This window comes from Ochotona curzoniae, unplaced genomic scaffold (assembly GCF_017591425.1).
Source record: "Ochotona curzoniae isolate NIBS_2020 unplaced genomic scaffold, NIBS_Ocur_1.0 contig_1014, whole genome shotgun sequence".
Taxonomy (NCBI): Eukaryota; Metazoa; Chordata; class Mammalia; order Lagomorpha; family Ochotonidae; genus Ochotona; species Ochotona curzoniae.
In genome coordinates, this window is record NW_024464920.1 from 24,483,477 (window position 1) to 24,492,809 (window position 9,333).

Here is a 9,333-nt window from a genome sequence, read left to right on the forward strand (position 1 = left end):
TGCAATGTTATTTAATTCAAGCAAATGTTAATCTATATGTACTGAATATTCTGTCATAGCTTATTAACTTCGCCAGTGAACAATACAAAATGGAAAAACCTCACGTTGTATTGTACTACTTACAATCTTTTAATGAAAACAGAAATTAGTAAAATGATGAAGTGTAAAGATATCCAAGACAACTCTAGTGTGTAATAAAGAAGTTTGTTTTTGTTCCATCTGCAGTGAAAAGTTGGTATAATACACTACTTCTGCATTACATACAAAGGTACTTTAGAGAATTTGTGGGAAAATGGCATTTTAAAATAAGTTTACTTGGGTACAACTTTTTGAAATCCATAGTTTTTTTAGAGTGTATATGTTTCATGAATCTTTGAATATCCCTGTACAGAGCCAAGAATCATGAGCTTATGTTTGTATGTATAAAGCACATTAAGTGATATAGATATGTTAACATTTCTACACATTGTATATAGGCTTTTAAGGAACTGACAACCAAACAAATTTTCATTATAATATATCTAAATTCACACATAAAAATAACCATAATACTCTCTTACTTATTGTAACATTTTACCTGAATGTCTACTTACTATATTTTTCCTCACTGATCCACTGCATTTAGTTTATTCACAGAGCCTGGTTATAATATATCCTGAATCCAAACACTTTTCCCCATTCTATACATGGACAACATCCCAATAAGAGCCAATGCCCCTCTAGTTTGTGATTTTCTTCTTTTGTTTCTTTGTACTCAATCTTTACTGCAATTTATATTCTACAAAATAGCTAGAAAAATCCCACGATCCCTTCTCTCCTCAAAATCCTTAAGTGGACACTCATCATGGGTATTATCAGATCTGGAGTCATTGGTACTTTACATTCTGATAATGGCTGACCCCATGGTCCTGTTCTTACATTTCCTCCAAGACCAGCTGTATCTCTCCTATTTTCGCTGCTTTCAGTAGTTTGATATGAATGCTGCCTCCCCAGTCTCTTTATATTTACTGTTCTGGTCACCGCCATTGTTCTTTCATGAGTCCTCAGTTAGAACTTCTATGTTCATGTTAGGTCCCCTATCTGGCAGTTTATTTTCTACTTTTTTCTATTTTCTTTCATTGCATTAATTGTTACCCAAATTTATATTGTTGATTTGTTAATATCCATCTGCTCTAATGCACTGTAATTTCCACCAAACCAGCATCATTTTTTTCCCCTTGATTGCTGTATCTCTTAACACCTAAAGCTGGGTATCAAATCTATAGGCCTTCAATAACAATTTGTGGGGTGAAGGGTGAAAAAAGTTAGTATTTTAAAAAACAGGTTATTTTATTTAAGAGAGAGAGGGGAGGCAAGAAAGAGAGAGAAAGAAAGAGAGATGTTCCATCAGCTGGTTGCCTCACCAACTGTCTGTAATGGCTGGGCTGATCCAGGCTTAAAATAACAGCCCAGAATTCTATCCTGATCTTCCTTATGGGGTGTGGTGGGGGAAGTGGGAAGGGAAGGGGCTCAGGCTCTGGCGCCATCTTCCACTGCTTCCCTGGAAAAAAATGGGAACGGGCCCTGCGCAGCAGCCTAGTGACTAAAGTCCTCACCTTGGATGCACCGGATCCCGTATTGGTGTCAGTTTTAATCCCAGCTGCCCCACTTCCCTTCCAGCTCCCTGCTTGTGGCCTGAGAAAGCAGTTGGGTCAGCCCAAAGCTTTGGGGTGCTGCACATGCATGGGAGACCCAGAAGAGGCTCCGGGCTCCTGGCTTCAGATTGGCTCAGCCCTGCCCATTGTGGCCGCCTGGGGAGTGAATCATCAGATGGAAGATCTCCCTCTCTGTCTCTCCCCCTCTCTGTGTATCTGACTTTGCAATAAAAATAAACAATAAATCTTAAAACAAAAACAAGAACAAAAAAAGAAAAATGAGAGGGAGTTGGAGCATAAGTAGATCTGCCCAGACTTGAACTGGTGCTTCAAAACTAGAGTCCCAATATCACAAGCAGTGGGTTATTCCACTTGAAAAGATTTGTGTTAAATATACTATAAAAAAACAAAGTATGTATTTCAATATTTGTGAACCAAAATAAACACCTTTTGAAAAAATATATTTTGTTTTGAAGTCCAAATTACAAGGGAGACATCGAGAGAGGGGGAGAGGTTTTTTTTTTATCTGCTAGCTCACTCCTCAAGTGACTACTACGCCTAGGGTTGAGGAAGGCTGAAAACAGGAGCTTCATCTGTGTCTCCCATAAAGATGACAGGAGCACAGGAACTTGCCCCATCTTCTCCTGTGTTTCACAGTTCATCAGCAGCGAGCGGGATGGGAAGTAGAATGGCTAGGAGATGAACTGGTACACATACAGGATGTAGGTGGTTCAGACAGCACCTTGACCTGCCATGCAAATAGCATCAGCCTATAAGTCTGTTTTTAATTTTAATTCTATTAGCCACAAGGTTTTTGAACTACTCCCAGTGCTTTGTATAAAATCATCAGCTTCTTGAGAGTAGGTACAATGTCACTGCATCTGATATGCTCTATATCTCCAAGAGGCTAAATAAATATTCTGGATTCAATAAAAAAGTTAAAGAAATCCTTGATAGGCTTTATATTCTATACTTTCTCTAATATTGGGCATTTAGTAAGTAGTAGATGTTTAGTGGATGCTTATTGAATACATGAATAGCTGAACAGACAAGTAGATAAAAACTTAAGAGCTAAGTTTCAAATGAAAACTAACTTTGATGAAACATGAAAAATTAAAAATAACATAGCTAATTCATTTTTAACTTGTCTTACAGAGAAACCACTATGGAGGATACTTTGGAAATTCCTCAGAGGTCTGAATTTAAATCTACCATATGACCCAGCCATCTCAATTATCCAAGCAAAATGAAATCAGCATACAAGAGGGTTAGTTGTATACCCATGTTTGTTGCAGCACAATTCACAATAGCTAAGACATGGAATCAACCCAGATATTGATCAATGGATGACTAAATAAAGAAACTGTGGTATGGAAACTCTATAGACTACTGTTTAGCCATAATAAGAATAATTTTGCACATGTGGATGTGACTGGGAACCACTATGATTGCAAACCATAAGCTGGCTCAAAAAGAAACCCAACATACATATTTTTCACTCATCTGTGGTAATTAATACACATTACATAAGCATGTAATGTATATGAGTGAGACTGACATTTTGTGATTTGACTATTATTTACAGCTTTTTCTATACTCTTGAGGAATGTAGGGTTGAAGCTGGAGCCAAGACTCTCCTTTCCCCAGAGGGTGTGCCCTACCCCCATGGTCCCATCCTGTAGTCTGTGTAGTAATTTCCCTGAGCTCCATTCTGTGCACAAAGAAGAGTAACATTTTTTGCATCTTCTTGTAAATTCTTAGATGAGATCATGACACCTACTACATAAGACGTTTAATAGCTTTGCCTTTCCTTATGTTCCAAAATCTCTAACAAGGCTTATGTTATTCTGCTTTGCTTGTCACTTAACACATCAATTCAACTCTGATGTGTAGTCACAGTTACATAAAGCATAACATCAAGAGCTTTTGCTTGAAAAACAATTTTCTTTTACATGCTGAAGCTCACTCAATAATTTGATTTTTTTAATGCAAAAATACATATAATTCCTAAATAATGTTGTTGGGTTGAGAATATATAGATGATAAGACAAAAATCTCTGCCTTAGTGTAATATCAGATTGATAAATGAGATTATTAATATGTGATGTGTGATATGGTAAAGGTATACACAGGAAGTGGAAAGTTTTTTTAACTCAGTATTCCTGAAGTATAAGGTGTCACAAGATTGTTGAACATGAGGTAAGGAAATACTAATATTAGGTTGCTTTTAAACTATTTTAATTAATCACTTACGGGATAGTATTGTAGTGATCTGTGTAAAATCATCAAGTGTTGTATTTATGCTTACAGTTAATAATTTATAAATAAGTTTTACTTATCAGTTTCTCATTTTCTTTTTCAGAATGCAATCGTTTTCAAAAAGTCCCTTTCAACTTTGGGTATGGAAACTGTACTTAATTACTTAAACAATATTTTAACTTCACGGTTTACATAATATCTGGAATAGTTAGTGATAATTTTGATGACACAGTGTGATTAGGATTTTGGTTTTATTAAAAGTGATAAATTTATATTTTGAAATAGTTTATGTATTTGAAGCACAACAAAAGCAGCCAGCAAACAGTATTGGTTGAATAATATTATAAAAAAAAACTACCTGCAAGTAATTAGAATGGTTTGCAGGGCAATTGCTATTTTAAAAATCATACTTTTCCTTCTCTTCATACCAACTGTCAACAGCAACAGTTGCAGTGAATTCATTTGCCTTTCCAATCCACATATTTTCACCAATACCATAAGAAATGGGATGGACTAGTTCTATGTCTTCTAAGTAAATGTTACACGTAAACAAATATTTTATGCTCAGGATGTCCAAAATAAAGCTGTATTCATCTGCTAAGTAAATAAATAAGCAGAAACATTAAAAAAACAATATAAGTAAAATAATAAAAATAGTAAAATCTTTTGAGCTCTGATTAATTAGCAATCTTAGCTTGGAGAGCTGTAACCAGTTATGAAATAAAAGTAGAAGAACTGACCAAATGTGCACAATGACAGGATCTAGGGTGACAACACATAGGTTATAAAACCACAAGAACATTAAACAGAATTAAAATCTAATAACCCACAAGAATGTTCCGCAAATTCCACGAAAACTTAAACATTTCTCTTCATATTCCTCCCCTTCTTGATAAAAATGAACCGAAGTCAAGTTATTTCTAAGTCTGATCTTTTTAGATTTGGTTTGTAGTTCTCATAATGCTGAAATCATAACTTTCTATAAACGTCCTTTTAAAATTTTTCTTTGCTGGGAGTTCTCATAAGAAATTTCAGCTCAGGCTCTGGCATGAGCTAATTTCTCACCTTAGGTGTTGTCATCCAAAACAGATGTCAGTTTGTGTCATGGCTGCTCCACTTCCAATCGCTCTCTGCTATGGTCTGGGAAAGCAGCAAAGGAATGACCCAAGGACTTGGGCCCCTGTGCCTAGGTGGGAAGCTGCGAAGAAGCTCCTGGCTCCCAGCTTCAGATAACCTGAGCTCTGGCCATTGTGGCCACTTGGGGAGGGAGCCAATGGATGGCCTTCCCTCCATGTAAAAAAATCTGCCTTTCAAATAAAAATAAATACATCTTTTTTAAAAAAATAAAATAGTGCATATTGATTTTTTGGAAGAACGGCAGTCTCCACATTTGGAAGAAACAGAATTCACCACAAAGCATGGGAAATACATAGGGTAAACTTTCAACTATCTCCAGTTTCTATGACTGAATTCAAAGAGTAGAAGTAGTTTGGAAACAGGACTGCATATAATCCAACCAGGAAAAGAACAAAAAGGGGGAAAAACTGAACAAGAATGAAGGAAAATATAGCCAATCAAAATAGCATTTTGAACATTAACATTTAAATAATATCATTTTATATTTCATCAATGTAGCCAATAATGAAGCTACTCAAACCAATATGGACAGGGTGACAAGCACAGCTGACACCTGTGTAATCTGGCACAGCACTTTAGAAAGTAGTTCTTACATAGCAAATAAATATGCTATGCCTTTATTATGTCTGAAGTTTTTGCTAAGAAACAAATTCTGAAGGAGAAATACCCACATGTCTATGCAGGCAGCTGTCGTAATATAATTTAGATTGAAAATTAGAAGCTCGTAGCTACCTGGAAAGTAGTTATTGCCTTGTTGTTTTTCATTCTTTCAAAAATTACTATGAGATCTCCAGAGTGACAAAGTAAGAGCTATTGAGATATTAAATGAAAACAGAAGCAGAAGAGAGGAAAATGCAACACAACAGCATTGTTAGGGAATTCAGAATCAAGATTCAGAGCAGTGTGATTGGACTGAAACACAATCTTAGAAGAGAAATCTGGACTGGGCACCAGAAGCTGCAACAAATAATACTTGTAATTTTTTTTAACCTTAATTTTTTCCTGAGTGTATTGTAAACTTATGTGAAAGCAGAGGAAGTAACTGCCAAGGCATTGCAGGGTGAAGTCAGGAAGTGAATGCAATCAAGGACTCCCATGAGGAACACAGAAACTCAAATATGAGAGCTAATGCCTATTGCCTTCCAGAATTAATGTTAGCAGGGAACTGCATGGAAAACAGAGAAAGTCCAACCAGGTGCTTGGATGTGGGATCCAGACAACCCCAATAGAGGATTAACCTGCCACATAACTACCATCATATATAAATATATATGATAAAAAATTTAAAGATTTTTTTTATTGGAAAGGTAGACTTACAATGAGATAGAAAGATCTTTCATCCATGGGTTCATCCCCCAAAGGGCCACGATGGCTGGAGCTAAGCCGATCTTAAAACAGGAGCCAGGAGCTTCTGCGCCTCCCACACGTGTGGATGGTCCCAAGGCATTATGCCATCTTCTATTGCTTTCCCAGGCCATTAGCAGGCAGCTGGATGGGCAGCAGAGCCGCTGGAACTCCAGCTGCCAAATGGGAGGACACAACACTTAATACCCATAGGACTGACCTTGCACGGACACCACCCGGAAGCACCTTACTCGCCTCCTTTCATCCCGGCGCCAGCAGCCTCCTGGCTCAAATTCTGACCTTTTCAGGCCCGGCGCGGTGGCGGCGCAATGGTTAAGGTCCTCGCCTTGCACGCCCGGGATCCCATATGGGCGCCGGTTCTATCCCGGCATCCCTGCTTCCCTTCCAGCTCCCTGCCTGTGGCCCGGGAAAGCAGCAGAGGACGGCCCAAAGCTTTGGGACCCTGCACCTGTGTGGGAGACCTGGAGGAAGATACTGGATCCTGGCTTTGGATCAGCACAGCATCGGAGGTTGCGCTCCCTTGGGGAGTGAATCACTGGATGGAAGATCTTCCTCTCTGTCTCTCCTCTCTGTATATCTGCCTTTCCAATTAAAAAAAAAAAAAATCTGACCTTTTCGTCATCGCTGATACATTCCTGCTGACTTACTTTCTGAAACCCTGTAGCATTCAGCACCATTCTCCTCAATCCACTGGCCCCAGACCCCCGCACCTCAGGCCGCCGCTGGCTCTCACTTGGGTCCGGCCCTCCTCACTCATGGCGTGAGGCCTCTCCTGGAGCGCACACACTCTGCTTGAAGGCCACACGGAAAGAGCCGTGGTCAGCGAGACCCAGGCCTCAGGAAGGCCAGGCGGCCTGGGCACAGGGCGGGGAGGGGGTCGTGGGAACCGCGCTGGGCCTCACCATGAAGCGAAGGTTAGCCCCCTGGGGGGCCAGGTTGCCCCGGATCTCATTGTGCAGCTCTATGTACTCATTGATGAAGTCCACATCCTCTTCATGTGGCAAGAAGTTTGCGTTCAAAGCAGAACCCAGCAGGAGGAGCCACAGCTTCATGACCCGGCCTGGCCCCCGGGGGTGCGGGTAGGAGGCCCAGTGGGGACAGAAGGGCCTGGGGGCCTCCATGGTGTGCCAGCCGCGGGAGGGCCAGTGCGCAGGCGCAGCCCCGCCCCTGTGACCTGCCAATCTTTGGGCAGGAAGGGCGAACTTGGTACACGCCCTCCCAGGAAAAGGCAGTGGGGAGGAGGGTTGTAATAATAATTTGAGGAAAAAACTGAAAAGACTTGAGCTAAATGCGTTCAAACTTCTCAGCCGACTACTGTAACTATTATGTATAATTCATTTCTGACACTGCATGAAGTGTCATTGTTTACTGATGAGCCATTAGTTAAGTTGTGCGGTGGATGGCCGTATCGGAGGCACCTTGTAAGTACGTGAGCAGGAATGGTTGTCCTGTGATGTTGACGAAAGTATAATTCATTTTGTTTTACATCTTAGCAGTTCAGCTAGGAAACTGATGCAGAGACTGCCTTTTTAGGGGACATTAATTTGAGAAGTTTTCTCTTGTTTTCCTTATAAATGTAGTTATTTACCTTTTGATAAGGAGAAAGTGAGAAACAGTCATAGAGTGTCTAGGGGCCCACAAAGAGTGAATCTGGAGCCAGGAAATCTGTGCAGGTCTCTCACAAAACCAATAGGAGGAACCTTCTGGGATCTGCACTAAACTTGGAACCAAAAGCCAGAGATGGAACTGAAACCCAAGTAATCTGATAAGGGATTTCAGAAATTTTAATTGCTAAGGAGAACACTGAGTCCTCATTTTTAATGAATCTCTGCAGCAAGCCGATAAACAATTAGCAGTCTGGAAATGTCATGAGGTCTTGGAGGATAACGATGTGCGAGGATTCATTAAACTCTTTGGGAGGTTTATATCTATTTTTTTCTTTCATTAGCAATATGTAAGTATCCTGAAATACCTATAGTCACGTTTTTACCCAGGAACTCTGGCATTCATTTTGATCTTCTAATGTTTTTTCTTTCAAACTAAAATGACTAGCATCTTAAAAATTTTTCTGGTTACCTCAAAATATTTTTGCTCCAGAAAGACTTGTTCATAAGATTCACATGTCTAATTATGAAATATAAGCACGTTTCTTTTGGAGTACATCCTGCATATTGTACATTCTGCCCAATAACACTAGGATATGTTTGATATTGCTGACACTGGAGTGAAAATTGGCCCTTAAGAAAGTATAGTAACTGGTTGGCCAAAAGTATCTAAAGAGAAAACTGCTTTAATAAGTAAGTCATCTTTGCTCGCAGATTTATGGTACAGTGAGTTAAGCATCCTTATCCAAGCACATATTTGAGTTGAGCTGTCCTTCTTCCACTTTCTATTCTTTATAACGTGCCCAGGAAGGCAATGGAAGATGGCTCACATGCCGTTGAGTTCTTTACTCCTAGATTCAACCTGGCCCAGATGCTACTGTTGTGGTTGTTTGGGGAGTAAACACAGATGGAAGATCAATCTTTCTTTTTTTCCCCTCTTTCCCTATTGCTCTTTTAAATAAGTAAATACATACATACATAAATAGGCTATCACCCAAGCCTTCAAAAAAAGATTTTTCTTGAATGTTGAAAATGACTGATTTAGCATATTGAATTTCCTACATGCATTATTTCTGCAACTAGAAATGTAAAAATTATCATTATTTCACTGTAATGCTGCTGCTGTTTTTAAAGAATACTCGTTTTCATATTTTTGTGTTTAACATGCACATTGCTTTCAATGAGAAAGCAGGGCAGGCATTTGGCCTAGCAGTGAAAGTACTTGTGTTCCAAACTGCTGGAGTAACTTGTTTTGATCTCTGGTTCTGTTCCTGTTTGTATTTTCTGCCTTTGATGCTGGCCCTGCGTGTGCCCAGGAGTAGCCATAGTGGTGT